Genomic DNA, 22,119 nt, shown 5'->3' with positions numbered 1-22,119 from the left:
ATCTGGGAGTTATAGTGTATCACAAATTGTATACGAGTCAACAATGTGATGCAATTGCGGGAAAGGAGTATCAGATGCAAGACATGGGAGGTAATTATCCTGCTCTACTCAGCACTGGAGAGGCCTCAGCTGGAGTACTGTGTCCAATTCTGGGAGCCGCACTGTAGCAAAGATGTAGATAAACTGGAGAGAGTCCAGAGGAGAACCACAAAAATGATAAAAAGTTTAGAGAACCTGACCTGTGAAGAAAGGTTAAAACTGGGAACGTTTAGTCTTGAGAAAAGAAGATTGGGGGCAAGACGTGATAACTGTCTTCTGGTATGTTAAGGACTGTTATAAAGAGGATGATGATCAATGGTTCTCCATGTCTGCTGAAGGTAGGACAAGAAATAATTATCTTAATCTGCAGCAAGGGAGAGTTAGAAAGTTTTCCCTAATATCTAACCTAACTATAAGGGTACTTAAGCTCTGAAATAGGCTTCCGAGGGAGGCTGTGAAATCCTCATCTTTGGAGGTTTTTAAGAACAGGTTGGACAAACACCTGTCAGGGATGGTCTAGGTTTACTTGATGATCTTTTGAGGTCCCTTCCAGCCCTACATTTCTATGCTTCTATCATGTAAAGCCAGATGCATTAGTTACCAGGAATCAGACTGCCCAGGAGTCACAAGAAGAGGAAAGTTATAGCTAATAGAAACTTCTAAAAATTACCTAAAGTAGCTTTTCCATACATCATAGTGTCGTTATTTTACCCTTCCAAGGCTCAGACCAAGTGCTGTATATTCTATGGAAATTCTGAGTATCGCCTCTTTTAAGTGGCACATTGCTTCCTTTTTAGGCCTCCAAAGGTCATGCTTTACCAGAATTTAAGTCTGTCACTGGTCCAAGGTGATGAGTGCCCACCATGGACCACAGCCAGTGGGATTGTGATGGGAAACACCCCATTTGAGGAGAAGAGGAAACACACACCTGCCAGATGAGTGTTTCAAGAAGATATGGTGACTCTTCAGAGCTTCTCAGGAGGTTTAATCCTGGAGAAGCATTAATGAGAAGAGTGCACGTGAGGCAGTTAGTGGCGTGGTGCATGATAATGTATCACATTAATATCACCCTATCACACAAATAGTATCTCCATATACTTACAGAGACCCAAACTCACCCATGCTGTAACTACACCAACTTCAGTGGAGTTAAACAGGGATGAATTTTGCTCCTTGTCGTTATTGCAGGGGTGAGTTCTTCCATTTTTCTGGCCTAATCTCATTGCCCCTAATTATATCTCCGGGAGGGTTCAGAAGACGACGAGCCTCCTACCATCCCCCAAAGGGTCCTGACCAATAACAAAATGGCTCTAGAAATATTACAAGTTCTTCGGAGTCTACCTGCTTCTAATGCAAATGCCAAATTCGTCTTCACAGACACTGATGTAAATTATGAGTAACTCCAATCAAGGCAATGGGTCCACTCTTCAACTGGGGTACAGTAGCATAGCTCCATTGAAGACAGTGAAGTTATGCTGATTTTACACTAGCTGAGGATCTGGCCCAGTGAAGCTACACTAGTGAAAGACGACGTAATTACATTAGCATAGCAACAAAAGAATCAGCCCCCATGTGAATGTTATTTCTTGCGGCACTTTAGCATCTTTGCTTCTGCTCCCCGGCCAGAAGCAAGAATTGCAGGGCTTCATGAAATTGAAAAATAATTTCAAATCAAATCAAGTCATTCTGAACCTCAAGAAAGGTGGTCAATTTTGGGCAGAGGTTCAGGCTGTTTCTCATTGCATCCAATCTCCTATGCCCAGTGGCTGCTGGGCCTCATGGCCAAGTGGTCGCTGATGCTGCTTTCTCTCTGGAAACTGGCTCAGTTGCTTATAAGCAAGGCTGTGCTGTATTTTTTAAGAAGTGTGTTGGGTCTCAGGAGGATGCATCAAAATTTTGATGCCAAGCAGAAAATAAAAATATTTGCACTCAGTTCATTTCCAGAGCTGCACATAAAACGTTTCCCCTCAGGGCACATCCACGAAAAAGACTAGAAATAAAATATAAATTCTAAATAGCAGTAAAATGGTTATTGCTTTTGGGGTTATGAGTGTTCAGCTTTTATTGCTATGAAAATCAATTTACTGAACTTAGGTTTACTGCAAATCAAAAAAAGTTAAAATCTGAAATCATTTTGCTTCAGTGGGGTTTTTATTTTATAGTTGACACAGTAAAAGGAGATTCGCTTCCCCTAACAGATGTCATTCAGCACTGAATCTGCAAACCATGTGCTGTCTTGAAACCATCTTGTTAAACATCTGCTCTGACCTGCCTGCATCTTGGCTTTCTCTTTCCCGTCCCACGGAATAGGAAAAGCAGGTTCAAATGTTTGGTTTTTTCCAGGACAGACACACTCTTTGACCCCCCCCCATCCCCTGTCAACTGCACCAGTGATGCCCTCTCTGGAGACACAGAACAGTCGCAGCATGGATAGTGGTAAGTGTTCCTCCACACTATCCTGTCCATGTGCCTCACAGTTCTTCTGGTGGGATCACCTCAAGGGGTGAGAAAGTGGTTCCCTCTCCAGGCTTGTTCAATCCTCTTCTCTGAGATGGCTGGCAATGGGGGAAGTTAGCCCAAGCTGATAGCTTTTGTAACATGGACGAGGAACTTTCTACAGTTTTGACTTTCTTTGCCCTGTGCTGACTGGCTGTTTGCTCCAGCCCTCCTGCTCCCCCTGCCCATCCCTCATAGTCTTTTCACTTCAGCTTCACTCCAAACCTGCACCTCTGACCCTCTTCTCCTGGGCCCTGCCCCCCTCAACACTTACTCTTTCCATAAGTGAAATTGTCTGCACTGCACTGCTTTGGGGGACCACGGTTTGCTTTCCAGTACTGCCAAGAAAGCTTACTTTGCTCATGGGTGAGTAGGGAACAACCGCTTGTTCAACAGTGTCCCCTCTGGCCAGTGAGTGTGGCACTGACCCTCTCTGAAGGAGCGAGGAAGGACAGAACTTCTAAGAGCAGAAGCTGAATGTGGATAGATGTGCAGAGGGCTAACAATTTACCCACTGCACTCAACCATGGAGTCAAGTTTTAGTTTAAACCAAGTGTCCCCCCAAAACACAACAACCCCAAATGCAATTTTGGAAGATTCTGGTTTGAAAAACAACAACAAACAAACAAACCAGGGTCGGGGTGGGGAAAGGAAGTAACCAATTTCTCCTAACGGGATTTTCAGTTGCACTTATGTCCTCCTCACACCATCTGCTGTGAAGTCCTTGTATTACTCCCTTTTCAGGCTCTCAGACATGGTGCATAGCTGTAGTGTGATAAGCACCTTTTGGTGCAGTTCTATGCAGTCTGGGAATATTGGATACAACTAATCAATGAGGCTGTTAAAAAAAGCTTAGCGTATTAAAGAACCTTGCGTTTATTTAATTGCTGATGAAACAACTGGATTTCTGTCCAAACATATGCAGCCACAAGTCAAATAAAAATATTTTTTCTAGGAAACAAGAATAATATTTTTTAAAAATCACCAAACTAGTAAAAAAATACAAATACTGAAAAGGTATACAAGTATAAACCAAAAGCCAGCATCCAACCCAACCTACTGATGGGTCCCAGGCTCCTCTTCTACCCCTCCCCCATATTTTGTTTCTGGCAATCTCAGGACCTAACAATTGACCAAATGGATGATGTAACAGTGCTAGTTAAGAGATGTAAAAACAATCTGGCAAATTTCAGGATTGTATTCATTTCGCAGGGTTTAAACGAGACCTGTTTTCGGGGATGTGCGTGTGAAATTTTGCATGACATCTGTAATCATTTGTCATATACTGAAAAAACAAACAAACCCTAGTTTTCAGTAAGTGAAAGATTCTGATAATAAGTTTTTGATAAAAAGGGAGAATTTCAAGTTTATGAAAACTTTTGTATTAAAAAAAGGGGCCTCTCCCCTCCCCTCCAACAACAAAAAAGCTTTTGGAAAAGTTTTTGCCAGTTCTACTGATTGAATAATGAGTGACTAATAGTCAAAACTAACTGCTTATGAGCAGCCCAGAGGATGAAAGTTACTGACCCAACTACTCAGCAAATACTTGGGAATAATGAATATAGGAGGCTCAATACGGGAAAGTTCACTTGCTCCGGGCAGAGCTAAATTCACAACCAATAAGAAGAAGTTTGGTCAGTGCTAGAGTATTAAAACTAAGTTATGTGCACATGAAAAGAACACACGTATGAAGGAAGTGTTGGCAAACCTCTTGAGACAGTACTGTGAAACATGCCAGTTCTAGGTTTGGGCACCTTACCTATCACATGGATACTGGGGTGGTCTACACACAAAGCCTGTGCAAGGCTGTGTATAGTCACTTATTGAGAATAAAACACTTCTAGTCCAAAACAAGGGAGTTACAACTGACTTGGTTATTTCAGCGTAAGTCTGGGCGTAGACTAGCCCTAAGAGCACCTTCACCATGGACTCTGAGCACAATAGTTCATTGCCTTGGCCCCACTCTATCAGAGAAGGTGTTAAAGGGGTGTGAGCACAGGGAGAACTAATGCCAGTCAATCTGGACTCCTTGTGTTCCTTTCCCAACCAACACCGCACTTTCCCTGCTGATAGGCTCCCGGACTTATACTGTATCTGGGGAGTTTCTGTTTTGACTCCATAGAGACCTGCAAGTGAACACAAACAAACTTTGCCTTTTACTCCCCAAGAGAAAACAAAGTTCACAGATAAAAAATGTCGGTCAGAGCAGCTGAAGCCAACGGTGCCAGAGAGCAGCTCCAAGCACACTCTCTGGCTCCATAGTTCCATGGCTCTATATAAATGAGGTGCCTTCAGAGCAATGATCACCAGCTCCTTCCAAAGATCCAGTGACTACTGCCAGGATTGCAGATTGATGGGGCAGCCATTAGAAGGACACTATAAACAGTCATGTCTGCATGTGCGATATACAGGACTGCTGTAAGTATAACGTAGGTGCCTAAGAACTACCAGCCTGTGCTATGCCAGACTAACTACCAGCACAAAATCTTAGTTAACCCCCTCTAAAAGTCCAGGTTAATATCAGGGATGCAGCCTCAGACATTACAGGAGTTTCAGCCATTGCAATTGCAGGTTCTAGCACTGATACTTTCCTAGAAACCTCAGTGACAGGCAAAAGTGGGCACAAAAAAGATGGGTTGGCAGCATGCAAGACGGAACGGGGCAGTAGAAGAATTCTGTTGGTTGCTGATGACGACCTTACTTTTCTAATCAATGCACGAACTACCACGCAGTACTGCTGCTGATCTGCAGTGCATCAAGTTGGAGCAGTCAGTTCTAGCTGCAATTCCCAGCATAGACCATCACATGGACCGTTGTCTCTTTTACCAAGTCCGGATTCCACGTGAAAGTACTACGGGTGTGCAAGAGAGAAATGACGGTTGAGAACATGCTTGTCCACACAGTGGTATGAATCTACAGCGCACTAGCTTGCCGCGTACTAACTTGCCATGTGGAACGTCCCATAACAGGAGCACTAACAACACGCACTAGGGAACTTTTAGTGCACAGTTGCAGGAGCCACCTGGTGAGTCGGTGCATGGCAGGCTAGTGTGCTGTAGGTTCACACTGTGGCTTGGGAATCATTAACTCACCAAGGAGACAAGCCCTACACCAGAAGTCATGCTGCCGTGAAAGTCATATTGCCTGCAGCTCAAAACAGGCTGAGCAATGCTTCCATAGGGCCAACCCCACTAGGAACCTTCTGCACACACATACGCAGTGGAACCTTCCTTCTCCATGCCAAGTCTCTAGTTCACCCTCTTGAGAAAAATAAATTTGATATCCCCACCACACTCTACAGCAGGGGTCGGCAACGTTCGGCACGCGGCTCGCCAGGGTAAGCACCCTGGCGGGCCAGGCCAGTTTATTTACCTGCTGACGCAGCAAGTTCGGCAGATCGCGGCCTCCACTCGCCGCGGTTCGCCGTCCCAGGCCAATGGGGGTGGTGGGAAGTGGCACGGGCGAGGGATGTGCTGGCCGCAGCTTCCCGCCGCCCCCATTGGCCTGGGACGGCGAACCGCAGCCAGTGGGGGCCGCGATCGGCCGAACCTGCCACGTCAGCAAGAAAATAAAACTGGCCCGGCCCGCCAGGGTGCTTACCCTGGTGAGCCGCGTGCCGAATGTTGCCGACCCCTGCTCTACAGTTTAAGCTTTACCACCACTAAGGGCACGATACAACAGCCCATTTATAAAACAGTATCTACTGCAGAAAGATGGTTGGAAATTGGAATGTAATTGACTCTGAACAAAGTCTGAGACAATTTAATACACACCGCAAAATGAATCATAAATTAACATCCAAGAGTTAGTGCTCCGGCAATCTGGCAGGTGTGAACGATGAAGGTAATGTGGCGTGCACTGGAAGGGAGTAGGGCTTGTGCCACTCTCCTCATATATGGCATTGAGCCCTGGCATCCATTTGGCACTTTCGCCATGCTGATTTTCTGTGCTGCTCCCAGAAAAAGGTTCATTTATCTAACTTGCAAAAGAAGGAAAGTGCTTTACCATTTTGCAGAGGGTCATCTGATAACCTTGTCAGGCTTAATTATATCATAATCAAATTGCTCCCTGGAACGCAGGGGATGCAATCAATCGCCTGCAAACACTACCGACATACCCTGCAGATGTGAAAGCCTAGCGCTCACAAATAATTTATGAAAAATGTACAGAATTGAGAGGATTCGTCTTCATTTAGTAAGAAAAGGTTTTCTTGGCTTGTGAGATGGCAAATGAGAGAGGGGCGTTTTAAGCTGCAATGAATCATCTAGACTGTGTGGGTGGGAACAGTACCTCTGCTGCTGAAGAAGGGGAAGATGATGATGTAGTGCCCTGGAAATTCAGGGCTGTTTCACCTTCTTGCTGATCTGTTGCAAGGGAAAAACTTTGGTGAAGATTGTGTAGCTAAGTTATGGAGACAAAGTATCTTCTACAAGGCCTGGTGGTCCGGAGATTGGCCTTTTAAATCACCTCCCCTGCAATAGCTACTGATTGATTGCTGTTGTCTTCTGCCTGCTCTTTCCAATGTAGGGCTCAGCTCTGGATCTCTAACAGTGGCGTTCTTTTCTCTTCTGGATTCTCCATGGCTGCATAGACCCAAGTAACCCAGAGCCTGATATCCAAGGGTGGAGGGAAGGGAAATTATTGACTACCGCTTTAGCTCTGCTTATGGTGACATTGAATCCTAGCAATGATCTGGCAATATAGAATCTGTCACAGATTGTCCTGTGAACATTTTTGGGTAAAAGTCAGAACACTCACCACACACAGGACCAAATTCCACCTTAATGACCATGCCACTCCTGCCCCAATGCATGCCCCTGTTAGGTAGTCTAGTAACAGGATGCGAGACTATGGGACCAATGCATGTTACAGAAGACCGTTAGAACCTTGGTTTATGCAGGACTATAACATGGATCTGTAACATAATTACAGTGAGGTTACGTCTCATCCACCCAGCTAAAACCAGTCTGTGTTGTACCACTGTCAGCCCACTATTGTGTTCTATCTAATGCTGCTTGAAAAAAATGAAATACTGACTTTGTGAAAAAATTCTAAGTTGTTTTTGTTGCAACGGGTTTGAAGAAAGTCCATTTTTTGTCAAAATTGTGTCGTTAAAATTTCTCATTTCTGAAAGCCTGTCTCAAGTGTTAAATTTTCACCCCTCAAAAGGTGGAATTAGTAATGAATTTTATTTTTGCTTGGTTTCTTATTTTGCTCTGCCATGTTGTCTGTTGTCTCTCCATAGAGAACCTACCTACGGAAAGATTCGATTCAGCTCCTTAAAAATAGCCAGGGTGAAGATTCCTGCCATAAGAACTGATGCACAACAAGATTGTTTTTTGTTGTTGTTGTCGTCTTAGGCCTAGTCTACAGTAGAATATTAGGTCAGCATAACTACAGAAAACAGGGGTGTGAAAAATCCACAGCCCTGAGCAGCGTAGTTAAACCTATCTAAGGGCTGGTCTACACTACAGGGGGATTGATCTAAGTTACACAACTTCAGCTATGTGAATAATGTAGCTGAAGGCGACATACTTCGATCTACTTACTACTTGTGCTTCTCGTTGAGGTGGAGTACTGGAGTCGATGCTAGAGCGATCGGCGGTTGATTTATCACGTCTATAGTAGACACAATAAATCGACTCCCGCTGGATCGATTGCTGCCATCGATCCGGACGATAGTGTAGACAAACCCTAAGTCCCTGTGTATACAGAGCTAGTGTAACGCCAACAGACCCCGGTCATCGGGATCGAACCTGGGACCTCTGGTGCTAAAGACCTGCATGAGCTAAAAGCTACATCGCTTGTAGCTAAGGCTATAGAGAGAGATTAATGAGTCTGCTCTAAGTGGTCTTGGTGCCACTGGATGGGACAGAACACCACACCCAGGAGGTGTGTGGGTTACACTAGGTCAATAGAAGAATTTTTCCATCGACCTAGCTACCACCTGTCGGGGAGGTGGATTGCCTATGCTGACAGGAGAACTCTTCCTGTCGCCGTAGATAGCATCTACACTGAAGTGGCTCAACTGGGGCTGTAGCATTTCAAGTGTAGACCAGCCCTTAGTGCCAAGGGTCTGATCCAGTGGTTCACTCACTGGGAATTTTCTCATTGACTTTAATGGATGCTGGATTAAGATCTGAGCGCAAGACCCCCAGAAGGTCCTAGGGAACTGATCCCACTTTCCCAAACAAACTGCTAAGCCTCTGGTGCAACAGCTTTCCCTAAATATAGGGAGTGACTGCTACCACCTCCAGCCCTCTGAGTGCTATTGGAGCAAGCAATTACTGGGCCTCCTTGAATGACTGTGAGAATGTGAAAACTTGTTATACCGCTTACTTGTACTGTAGATATAAACAGTCGGACTCAGAACACAGAAACAAGCAATGGCAGTTATCCCAGACCTATTAGCTGTGTCTGAATATAATGTACTAGAGGCTTCCTTGATCCACTGGAATTTATATGACCATTAATGGGGATTGTAAATTGCTGTCAGTCTGGATAACTCAATCCAGGGGTTTTTTTCTGGAGAGGATGGGAGTGAGATGGGGCAGAAGGAGGAAGAGAGGGAGGCACCCCATATTGGTTAAAGATCACGACAGGAGGAGTTGTACAATAGCATTAAGGCTCTGTTGTCTACTGGCACATAACAGATAATAAAAACCAAGTTTTAATTTAACATATAAGGGTATCACGTCAAAATAAAATGGCTCAACAGATGCCTCAGGGACAAGCAGGGAATATAAAAAAGTCATTGCCCATGCAGTGAGGATCAGCTACACATAATAAAGATATATTAATGGTATATTTCTTAAGAGAAATTCTAATACTTGGGGCTTTTATGAGAAATCAGAGTTTAAAATATTAAAAGCAACAATTTTCTGATTGAAGGAAAAGAGTGTTCAGATTAAGGTGACATGAAAAAAAAAAGCGTGCAAAAAGCAAGGGTTATTAATTGGCTCCTTCATAGCAGAGAGAGAGGAGGGAGGACCCTTTGTGTGTGAACTTGGATGGTTTGAAACAAGCTCCCAATGTGAACTCTTCACTTTATTCTCTTCTGCATGCATTAAAGCCCCTGGGATTTTTTGAATGGAAACAGGATCAGGCCCCACAGGGAGGTTGCTGGAGATGGATGAAAAATAATTTAAGTTTCATTGAAAAACAACAGTGAAGCAAAGCTCCTTAGACAGACACACTCATGTGCCAAAAAGCAAAACTAAAATGAGGGAAATAATGCTGAACCGTCAAATGTTAAAAGAAAAAGCAATTACCGTACTTTGGGGAATGAGTCAGTGTGGAGTAGCTTCCCTTCTGATTTTCTGCTTGGAATGTGGATGCTTTGCAGATAAATGGCACAAGGTATTGTAATATCTAACCAGGGAATCAAATCTAGCAGGAGCTGCTGCCAATAGAAAGGCTCTTCACTACTGTATGATCCTTACTAGATGATAATTTGCTTTGTTTTTATAAATCCCCATGCGTTACGTTCACTAATGAAGTCAATGGGAATTTGGCTTTTGTCAGGAGGGTAGATTCTGAGCTTATGAGAAATGCCTTAAAGAAATGGAGCGCGTGCTATCAAAGCATCTTTGCAGCGTTAACAGTCTTAAAAGATATACTCTAATATCATGGAATAGGAAGTGGATTCACTTGGGTTTCGGCATAATAAAGCCAACCTTGAGTTCATTTTGATAAGTGTGGAGAAATATTTTGAACTCGAGTTGCTAAAAACAAAACTCAACTCACCATTCTCTCATTTCTTTGTCAATGGTTGGAAAGAATAACCAGACATTTCCCCTCTTATTGGAGTGTCATGATGGTGTGAATGGCTCAGATCTCAGGGGTTCAGTTCCCCAAGGTACTGTGGACATGGAATGAATGCTTTTGCCCTAATTTTACAGCCTGGCCTCCAATATGCAGCTAGAGACAGCTGTGGGCTCAGCGTGGCTTAGTGACCAGGGGACAGGCCAGGGAATTGGGGCGCTATTCCAGTTCTGCTGCTAACCTGCAGTTTGACCATAGACAGTTACATCACTCCTGTGCCCATTTCCCTTCCCACATTTTTTCAGTGCTGTCCATAGATCATAAGCGCTTCAGGATAAGGATTGTCTTATGTGTCTGACTAGCACCTCCCTTGATGTGGTCCCAGACTTTAGATGCTACCATAATAGTTTTCCCTGCTGCACTAAGATGATCTTTACCCAATTTCTCATTCTGCATCTAAACACCAGAGAGGGAGAAATGGGGTTGCAGAATGGTCAGCTCCTAGAAGGAGATGCAGCTCTTGTGGAGATTGGGTCTCACTTTCTTACAGCTCAAGATTTTCCATTGCCAGTTTTGGAGGGCCAGCTTTATAGGAAGTTCTCCAGCCCCAGGCAGCGGACATGCACGCACAGGGCAACATTGGCCACACGTTAGATATGGAGAACAGGGCAAAATGGAGCCCAGCTAAAGGCCAGCAATCATTCCACCTCCTGGGTTTAAAGCTGCAACTCAAGAGAAAGAGGATTAAAACGTCACCTCGTTCAAAGCTTAAACCTGTTGCTTTTTGATCGTCTTTATGTTTGAAAAAAGATAACTCATTTGCAGTGGCGTGGATACTATAAATATTTATACAGGGTATTGCAAATTATAAATATGAATGATGCACGAATATTAATCCTTGACATCTGAATTCCTTCTCTGGACTCCTGGCGCTCTTCACGGAGCGCTCCAGTTGGGCTTCTATCGGTCATATTAGGAAATTCCTCCCTCCCTGGATTCAAGACCTTATGCTCATCGCAGGACCAACAATTAGCCTCAGAGTAATTTGGCATTCATAAGCAACATTGCCCATCATATTCCTAATATTAGAAATTTCCTTTAAAATTAAAACAGAAATAGGTTGTCCATTCAATTGGCATCGTGATCAGATCATGCTAGCCTACCTCGAGGACACCTTTTAGCTGGTTGAAATCTGTATGCGGATTAAGGTGACATGATTTTTACCAATGCTTTTTAAAGTATGTGTCATGATCAGAACGCCCAGAGTCTTGTGTGGTCCATTATATTTTATACTGGGTTCCCAAACATTCGTAGTTAAATAAACCATGATAACACTTCATAAACATTTTTCTAACATGCGGAATGTTTGACATGAATTTCAGCTATTTGAAAACTAATAAACAATTGTCAATTGGACTCTGGAGACTAAGCAGAAGCTGCGCTGTTTTTATGGAACATCAAAGGCATAATTAATATCTTCTTTTTAAAAAAAAGCCTTTTGTACTTCTGCATATGCCTCTGTCAGAGCCAGGGCAATGAGCACTGGGGCTGTGTGTTATTGTCTGCCATGTTCAGGGCTTTGTGCAGCAGGCTATTGAGTGAGAAATATGAGGAGTTACACTTCATATGATCAGACTGCACTTAAGAAATCTCCTGGTACTTGAAAGAGATGAGTGAACGACAGACTCCTGCCCCACTAGCTGCTAATGCACTTTTCTCACAGGCGGCAAGGCTCGGGTCTCTCTCTCAGGTACAACACGGCACATACTGAAGCCTTTCACAAATGCATTCAGAGCAGGGCCGGCGCTTCCATTTAGGTGACCTAGGTGGTTGCCTAGGGCACCAGGATTTGGGGGTGCGGCATTTTGCCGCCATCGGCAGCAATTCGGCGGCGGGGCGTCCTTCTGCGCTCCGGGTCTTTAGTGGCAATTCTGCAGTGGGTCCTTCACTCGCTCCGGGACCCGCCACCGAAGTGCCCCGAAGACCGGGAGTGCAGAAGGCCCCCCCCCCCACCGCAGAATTGCCGACAATGACCGGGAGCGTGGAAGGACCCCCGCCTAGGGTGCCAAAAACCCTGGCACCACTCCTGATTCAGAGTGTGTGCATCCTCTGTCCTTATCTCTGCTTTCTGGGGCTGCCCCAGTTCCCACTGCAGTTCGTGAGTAGAGGTCTGAACCCTCTGATCAATCCAGCTAACATATGATACATTTACAGATCATTTTAGCTGTTCGGAATCGGTGGATTTACAGCTGTTCCTTTGGCCCAGCTATTGACCCTGGTGGGCACTCAGTCTGAAATTTGTGCTTCCAGGGAATGTGCAAATATTAATGCATGTGCAGCTGGGATAAGTAAGAAGAGTGCAATGTTGGGGTACTTTTGGAATATTTCGTCATCCAGGGGATCCTCTGCGATCCTTCAGGTGTCCTGCCCATTCTCCACTTTTCCCTTTCTGCAGGATCTCGTCAGTGATCGTTCTGTGAGGCCTTCACAGGAAGGTCTGCTAGAGCAGCCCACTGTTAGCAGTTGTAAAAGAGTGGGGGATATCCTAGGTCCAATTATGAACGCTGTGTTGTTTTAGGAGTTGCACCAAGCCTGGACATGCCCAAAGTCAGCCTGGTGTGCTGCATGCAGACAGCTGCCTTGCCAAGGAAAGGTGTTTGACACCTCCTGAATGACTAACACTAAAAAAACAGCCATCAAGACGGCAATCTGAAGCCATTGACTTTGAATGACTCAACTACTGGCTCTCCCTCATGAAACAACTCCCTCCCCCCCCTACACAGGGGCCTGCAGATGGGGGCAAGCATTACTAGGGTATGGTCCTTGAGCTTCCAGCTGACCATAAAGCATTGTAGCCCAGAGGAGAGAACGGGTTTCTACTTGGTCCAGGGGTTTTGACCATCACGAGATGGAAGAAGGACTTGCAGGAGACACAGGGCAGGATGGACTCTGCCCAGCCTGAAATGCTGACAAACCTGACTTGAAAGAAGGGGTGGGCTCTGCCTAGGGGAGGGGCATCTCAAAACTTGTTATTTTCAAAGATCTGGAACTCTTGAGTGCTTGAAGAGTTTCTGTGGTTAAGAAATTCCTTTGCTAAGCCTGTGCTCTGTGCTTTCCTGCCCCAAGAGGGGTTAAACTAGAAGCCCGGAGTGCTCCTAGGCTAGGTGGAGCATGTACAAGCAGCTGTGTCTAGACTTTCCAAAGCCAGTTGACTTGGGAACATGGGGGATCCAGCAGTTGGGATCACTTGCAGCTGACCGGTGACTGTGCAGTGGGGTGCTGGACCAGGTTGTAACAGCTATATCACTCTTGAGCAAGTTAAGGGAACTCCCTCTTTCCTGCAAGGGTTGATGTGCTATTGCTGCACGCTTTCCAAAATGTAGGACATTGCTTCCCCTCCATCTCTCGCTGTCGCCTACGATCCCTTGAAAATCTGAATCTGAAATCTGTTTCCACCCTTGCATAGCTGCATTGGTTTGCTATTATTCAGTTAGTTCCTCATTCATGCTGGGCTGCTGCCAATGAACTTTGAATCTCATTGACTCATTTGTTTAAAAAAAAAAATTACAAGTGAAGAATTATAAGGACTTTGCAAACAAATCTATATCAATTCATTTAGACCAAATATTAGGCTAAACCAACCTCAACGCTGACCCTTTAAGCATCTGAGAATGTTTTCCCTCAACCCCTAAGTCTTCCAAGTACTAACAAATGCATTGGAAGGAGGGAATAGTAACTAAGTAAAGTCCATTTTCTCAGCGGTGACATAGCAGTGGATTGAGAAGGCTTCAGAAACTCTGCTAACTGCCCATACTTAGCAGCTGACCTTCCAATGATCAGTCACATACCATTTATCCCTCTCCTCACTGGTCATCCCCGACTACAATAACCTACAACCAGTCCTTCCAAGATGTAACCAAAGCCAACACATTTGTGCCTGTTGATTTCGAGACCAGAGTCCACTTCTTTCCAATAATATTTCTAACACAGTGTTAATCTTCGTTTCCATCCAGGATCCAGGGCCGGCTCTAACTTTTTTGCCGCCCCAAGCTGCAAAAAAAAGTGCCGCCCCGCCGTAACACCCCCCCACTGAGTGCCGCGCCGCCAACCCCCCCCACCGAGCGCCGCCGAACAACCGCTGCCCCCCACCGTGCTGCCGAACACTCCCCACTCCCCGCCGCGCTGCTGAACCCCCCCACCTCTGCTGAGCGCCGTGCCGCCAAACACCCCCCACCGAGAACCGCGCTGCCGGAACCCCCCCCAGCCAAGCGCCGCGTTGCCCCCCCGCCACCCCAAGATTGGCCGCCCCTTACCAGGTGCCGCCCCAAGCACGTGCTTGGTTGCCTGCTGCCTGGAGCCAGCCCTGCCAGGATCATACACATCCAAAAAGAGGTGAAGACAAAATACATTGTTTTTATTACATAAAAACATGGTATTTTTATAGCAGTGATATGGAGCAACCCAATTGATTAATCCTTACAATTCCTTCTGGGAATCAGGTACTTCTAAGGAAGGGAAGTGTGAATATGTCCAAGTAGGTCTCTCCACCCTCTAGTGGCTGGATCACATAAGAGTATATCAGCCTTCAGTCAATTCCAGCTGACAGATTTACTCCTTTAGCTCAAGTAGTAAAGGCCTGTGTTTTGGAGCTAGAGTCCCAAATTCAAGCCCTATTGGCCACCCACCCAGAGGGTTGTTATATGCATTTCCCAGACAGGTGAACTAATGCACCAGGAGGTTAGGGGGGGTGATCTTTCACATGTCATCTCACTTTTATAGATGCAGTTTGGTGGTGCTAAATTTGCACTTATGTTATTTTATGCCCCCGTTTGACACGTAGCTGGACCTTTGCCCCTCTAATCTGCTAATCCACTCACATTAACGTCCACAATTTATTTTGGGAGTGCAGAAATTAAAATGGCCAGCCACCCAAAGGTAGCCTAGGCCTCAGGCCCTTGAAAATTTACAGGACTTGCTCAAGATCACATTGAATGAACAGCATGGCTAGGTAGGGACACAGTTTAAGGGGTCGTCTACATTACCCGCTGGATCGACGGGCAGCGATCAATCCAGCAAGGGTCAATTTATCGCGTCTAGTCTCGACGTGATAAATCAACCACTGAGCGCTCTGTCGACTCCAGTGCTCCACCAGGACGAGAGGCACTGGCAGAATCGACGGGAGAGCGTCAGCTGTCGACTTACCGCAGTGAAGACACCACGGTAAATAGATCTAAGTATGTCGACTTCAGCTACGTTATTCACGTAGCTGAAGTTGCGTAACTTAGCTCGATCCCCCCCACTAGTGTAGACCAGGCCTTAGAGTCCCAGACTTCAGCTCTAACCACTAGATTATTAAGCCTGTTTGTCTCTTACTAAACTCTTCAGAGTGGAGGAATAAGCCTTTGAACATTCCCTGCTGGGTGGGGAGAGAAGACAGCTCACAAAAATATTTGTCTAGAAAAATACAATCAGTCAGTGGAATATTTTGTGAGGAGTGACCTGGGTTAAGAAGGAAGCTAATTTAAAATAACAGCTCATTTAGAGAGAGATAGTCTGGCTTCTTTAATCCATTGTCCATATAGTTAAAGGCTTCCTTGCCGGATAATGATAAACTATTCAGTTTAGGAAAGGAAGCTACCCTGTTTCCCCGAAAATAAGACAGTGTCTTATATTAATTTTTGCTCCCAAAGATGCGCTAGGTCTTATTTTCAGGGGATGTCTTATTTTTCAGAAATGAAAAATGCCTTATTATCGGTGGATGCCTTATTATCGGGGAGGTCTTATTATCGGGGGGATGCCTTATATTACAACGAGAGGCAAAACTGTAAGTAGGTCTTATTTTCGGAGGATGTCTTATTTTCGGGGAAACAGGGTACCACTGCTTAATATTTGTCTTCTCAAAGGAGGGAAGCTTCCATAAGAGCAAATCTATCATACACATGCTCCTCTTTCCTTCACCAGGAAGGATGTAGAGAGACAAGATGAAAGTTGTTCTGTATTTAGGGTGACAGTTTTTAGTCTGGAAAGCAGAATGCCTGGATAACAAAAAAACCCAACAACAACAACAACCAACAACAAATCTTCCTCTGTGATTTATGAAACTACATCTATGGGAAACAGCCCGGGCCTCTGGGCCAGACGTAGTCATAGTTCTCATTCCTCTTTCACGATACAAGAAACAAAAATTGGATCAGTTCTTAAAGTCTGTTTTGAGGCTTGCATGGGTTTCCATTAGATGGGCCCAATTTTCAGAGGTGCCAAGCTCCCATAGACTTCAAATGAAGTTGTGGGAACTCAGCACCACTGGTGGGGGGAGGGGGCGGAGAAGTCAGGCCCTGCAGAAATTGGAGCAAGTCTTTATTAGCACTGGACCTTCATGGTGGAGGATATTTGCCATAACAGTTAAAGTAAAGTACCAATCAATATGACCACAGTTATAAAGGGCAGAGATGCATTAATCAGAGATGTATCATTGTTTTATAGCACCCTATCTTGCAGTCCTTACTCAGGCACAACTCCCAGTGAAATCATGGGGGAGAACTGGTAAGGGTATTCCTTAAACTTGATACATGCCCCACTTCTCGTGCACAACGTTTTCTTCCTCTTCTCTTACAAATCCCTCTTTAAAACTCACTTCTCTCACAAAGGCTTCCAACACAGATCTCCTCAGTGTGATTATCTCCTACCTGCCCGGTGTTCGGATTGTTCACTTGCTTTGTATTCACATGCAGACTCCCCGGGGCAGAGAGACGCACACGCAGATTTGACATTCAACACTGAAGTCTGTCCAAGCAATATTGTACCATTTACAAGGAGGTATTTTGTTTGTGCGGCTTATCTCACTGATGGTGAAGCTGCTGAAGCTGATGCGAAGATACTTGTACACCCCAAACGGGGGATTGATTTTGGACGTCATCTGTCGTTAGAGCAGCACTGGCTTTCGCTAGCTGGCACTTTAAATTTTCCATCTGTGCCAGAGTTGTAGTAACATTTTGGATAGCGGCGGCTATCAGTGTTCTCATGTCAGCTTAAGGGTGGCCACAGGAGACTGGGCTGCTCCATGTATGGCACCACTTCTTACACCTTCTGTGCTGTTTTTTCCAAAGCGTGACATGGCTCGGTGGCGTGGTAATAGCGCCCAGTGCCTCATTTTTCCCACTGGCAGGAAAAAGCCCGTGAGACAAAGGAGCCAGTCTGGCTGATTTCGCCTCAGCCAGTCGCTGGGGTAGATAAGTAAACACTTGCAGCTCTGACATAAATTACTTTAGTCCTTGACAGCAGGACACTGACCAGGGTCGCCTGATAAGGAGGGAGAAAGCCTTGCATGTCTCTCAGTCCCACTCAGATATTTCACAATAAATGTCACTGGGAAAGAATAGACACTTCTGTAACCATTAGGCAGCTGGGTGTTCCTGTCACCTTGAAAAGAAGGGATGCATTGTCAGAGCTGTCTAAACAGGCAGGAACCAGCTGTTAATCAGCTCTTACATGCCTCTTCGCAGACCCAGCGTGAATGGGGTGTTCCAAAAGTCGAGGATTGAAAATAGTTCCCCAACACACACCTGAGGAGTTTGTCATTGCAACACTGTAAGAGGCAAGATGGTCTAGGCGACTGAGTCAGGGACTGGGAAGAAGGAACTCCTGCCACTAGTTCCAGCTCTACCACTAATTCTGTGGCCTTGGTCACTTACCTGCTCCAGGCCTCAGTATCCCCAAGGGTATTCTACTACTTTTCCAGCTCACAAGGAGGGCTGAGAAAGTTAATGAATTGTACATTAACTAGTGGGTGTAACACGCTTTGCTTTGTAAGTGCTAAGTCTTATCCTGAGCACAATTTAAAACAAACATTTCTTAAATAAGTTTGGTTGCCTGCTTCTGGCTTTCGGAATGGTGAAGATAACTTTGAAAAGGTGAAGTGGCTGTAAGCAGTGTAGTACTGTTTAAATGAGCTTGCAGACAGTCTAAAACTATGGCTCCTATAGGCACAAACTACCCCATTCATTTACTTGAACCCTAAAGATGGCAAAGCTAAAGATGCAGAGCACTTTAACAGGAACAACCAGATAATCTGAGGGCAGGGTATGACTGTAAGAGGAGGGTTCAGCAGATTATGAAGGGGAGTGGGGAAGTATGGCAATGAATGGGATATGTATGTGAGGGAATCACTGAATGGAAGAGGCTTGTGGTAGGAGGAAGCCACGGAATTCATACAAATATCAAATTGTCACCCATCAGCATGAATTCTTAAACCACTGCTTTGCCATGCCACTGCTACTCTGGGCTGCAAAACCTCCCATCTCCATGGTATTGCCACCTAGGGTCCATCTACTATAGACAAAAGCTCTGCACTGTCTAGCCTACTCAAGCTAGCTTGAATCAAGTTAGTGTGCATAACATTAGAAGTGAAGACAGTGGAGCATAGGTAGGTAATACGAGCCTAGCACGTATCTGAGTACCGTTTGCTAGCTTGCACTACTATCTTCACTGCTATTGTTACCCGGCCTACCTGGAGTCAAGCTAGACTGGGTAGGGTAGCCCATGTACAGCTCTTGCTATATAGACAGTCTCTAAGAAGACAGCCTTGCTTCTTACCTGCTGAGCTGCGAAAGTGACACAGGCATCTGTGTAGCTGCTGCATGTAATCAAGTTGTAACTTCATGTGTCTGCACCTATGCGAGATTACCAGCTATGGATTAATGGGAGAGGCAGCCCTTGAGGGCTCCTGCTAGTTAGGAAGGCCTTTTCTAGCTGCAATGATGTAGCTGTACCTGTGCAAAACCCTAATGTAGAAGTGGTGCACTGATGCAGTTTCACGGATATAGGTACATTGGTAATAAAATAAAATAAAATAAAATAGACATATGCAGTATGTCTAAATACTACATAAGACTGAGCTAATATGTACCCCAAAGTAGATACCTTTTCTTCCTCTCCACAAAAAGACATCCAATGGAAATATTCCCAACTTCAGTGGGATCCAACCCTCTCCCCTAGATTTGTACGTATTATCCAGGATATGGATGGTACAAAGGGAGGGAGGGGGTTGAGAGGAGGGCAAGTGGGAGATTCAGTTCAAGCAGAAGAGTAGACCCAGGATTTATGAAAGGAAAGTGACGCATTCTCCATTTCACCGCCGGCACTGGAGGCCGGGTTTGTACTAGAGAAACACATGGCAAGTTCAAGGAGCTCAATTAGTTTCAATAGTTTCAAGGAGCAGTTCAATTAGTTTCCCATCTACTGTATGTGACAGCTTCACCAGGTTGATAAGCAGGAATGATCTGACTTGCGTTCACTAATCAATAGATACACTAGAGAAGATGGGATTTTGAACCGAAGATGTATTGCATGCTCGAATGAGTAATTGTGTTTTTAAAAGGTGCAGCACTACAGTTCCAATAGTATGGGGTTGATACTGTACTCTTCAGCAAAGTTTTAATTAGGTATGGGCGAACTTCCTCCAATCTGTGATCATCCCTTGGGGTACGATGGGTCACATACTTACCTAATGCTTTGGTTTGTTCACACTATTTTACCATTAAGTTTTGAAAAAAAAAAAAAAACCCACTATCAGTCCACGCTTACATCAGGCAGTCTTGTTGAAATCCATTTCTGCTTTGGTGTATTTTTTTGTACTTATTATGCGATTTCCTCCTCACCCCATTTTCTATATTGTGTGAGCCATCTGCAAACAATATTTGCCAGATCTCCCAGCTAACAAGAGAGAGTCTTAACTTTCTTTAGGGAGGCTACTAGAGGAGCTCCCCAAGGATTGGTCTTGAAACCAATGTTATTCAACATTTTTAATGATGACTTTGGCACAAGAAGCAGGAGTGCGCTAACAAAATGTGTTGATAATACCAAGTTGGGAGGTATTGTCAATCAAGAGGAGGATCGGAACATTATACAGAAAGACCTGGATGACCTTGAAGATGGGAGTGACTGAAATGGGATGAAATTCAAGAGTACAAAGTGCAAGATGTGACCTAAAGCACCTTGGTATTCACACCCTACACACTATTGCAATAATCTTTGTAATAATACACCTTGTGAGGCATCATTTGAAAACTAATAACTCACTGGTCAATAACATCATAGTGAAATGTGTGTAGTAACATTAGATGTAGAGTTATGAATTCCCCCTGTATGCTGTTGTTAGCACATGTTCACACCCACACAGCCACAACTGGGCAAAAGTTGTTAAACAGGCCTAAACTAAACAAAGGAATGTATGTTTATCTCAATTTACATACAAGTAGTCAACAGGGTCCTCGAGACAGCAAGAAGGGGTAAACTGGTTTCTCAAAGACAGAGGACTAGCTGACGTAACCATCAGGGAAATGCATTTCAAAGGGTGACTGGACTATAAAAGTGAAGCGCACCATACCCCAGGCTCTCTCTTCCTATCTCTCTCTCTTTCACCTAGGAAGACAAAGGAACAAGCCCTTTGACTTTGGGGTGGGGGCGGGGGCAGGGATCCTGACCTGAGAATTTGGCCAGCCCTGTTGCTGGGAGCATGTGGTAAGGAGTTTACCTTGAACCAGGTCTCATTTGTTAAATTTTAGCTACTAAAAAGCATTTTCATCTTTATTGCTCTTCATTTCTGACTCTAATATTTTATACTTGTACTCACTTAAAACCTCTTTGTAGTTAAATAAATGTGTTGTATACATTGAAATTAATCCAGTGTTGTGGTTAAACTGAGCTGTTTGGTAACTCTGGTTAAAGTAGCAAACTGTTGCATATTAACCCAGGAGCAGCGCCAGGATTTTTGGCGCCTTAGGCGGGGGTCCTTCTGCACTCCCGGTCGTCGTAGTCAATTCTACGGTGGTGGGGGGAGGGTCCTTCTGTGCTCCCGGTCTTTGGGGCACTTCGGCGGTGTGTCCCGAAGTGCAGAAGGACCCCCCTGCTGCTGAATTGCTGCCGAAGACCTGGAGCGCGGAAGGACCCCCCCGCTGCCGAATTGCCACAGAGGGCGGCAAAATGCCTCCCCCCCAAATCCTGGTGCCCTAGGCAACCGCCTAGGTCACCTAAATGGAAGTGCCGGCCCTGTATTAACCCCTTACAAGGCCAACGGACCCCTCGTAGTGATCTGTGCAGTAGCGAGCTGGGCAGTGCAGATCACATGTTTTCTGGGAAAGTTCAGGGCTGGGAGTGCGTTGGGGGTCACCCTGCAAGTAGTAACCAAGACTGGTGGAAGCCACAGCATGGCTGACAGGCTGCTGGGGTCAGAGCTCTTGGACCAGGGCTGCAGCTATACACAGACACTCAGGGTGTGACCTGCATGCTGTTTGGCTCTACGTGAGCAGCCCAGGGTGGAAGCCACAACAGCAAAGCATGGTGAGGCACCCCAGGTTGCAAGGCAGGTGGGGACAACCTCTCGCTGGCCTGACTGCACCCCAGAATGTGACAAGGTCATGCACTTAGCATCTAACAATAAGAATTTCTGCTACAAGCTGGGGGCCCCATCAGTTGGAAGCAAGAGAGGAGGAGAAAGTCCAGGTGTGTGGGTCAGGATGATTATAAGCCACCAACGTGATATGGCTGCAAAAAAGGCAGGAATTTCCCCTCAGGTCAGACTGACAGTGATCTTGTGTGTGTGTGTGTGTGGGGGGGAGTGTCACCTTCTTCTGCAGCATGTGACTGAGGATTATCTGGGTAGATCCCATTTAATCATTTCTCTGCCTTCATGGGGGCTTCAGGCATTGGTACACCTCAGTCCCTGCTATTCCCTCCCTGTGGCACATAGTAGTCTAGTCTCTTGTGGGCTGTAATACTTTGGTCTAATTTCAGTTGTTGGCTTGAGTGTGCAGATGCTGGGTG

General features: G+C 45.3%; 1 protein-coding gene across 1 annotated transcript in view; it reads right to left on the bottom strand.

The window, feature by feature from the left end:
- Nucleotides 1-16,999, bottom strand: part of RBBP8NL (RBBP8 N-terminal like) — a 90,231-nt gene extending 73,232 nt beyond the window's left edge. Inside the window, exon 1 of the mRNA XM_054044919.1 lies at nucleotides 16,986-16,999. The gene's annotated coding sequence lies outside the window, so the exon portion shown is untranslated. The remainder of the gene's footprint in view (nucleotides 1-16,985) is intronic.
- Nucleotides 17,000-22,119: the final 5,120 nt, after the last annotated feature.

This window comes from Malaclemys terrapin, chromosome 12, assembly GCF_027887155.1.
Source record: "Malaclemys terrapin pileata isolate rMalTer1 chromosome 12, rMalTer1.hap1, whole genome shotgun sequence".
In the NCBI taxonomy this organism is placed as follows: Eukaryota; Metazoa; Chordata; order Testudines; family Emydidae; genus Malaclemys; species Malaclemys terrapin.
Note: the sequence above shows the minus strand (reverse complement) of the source record. Positions and strands in the feature narration are given on the sequence as shown.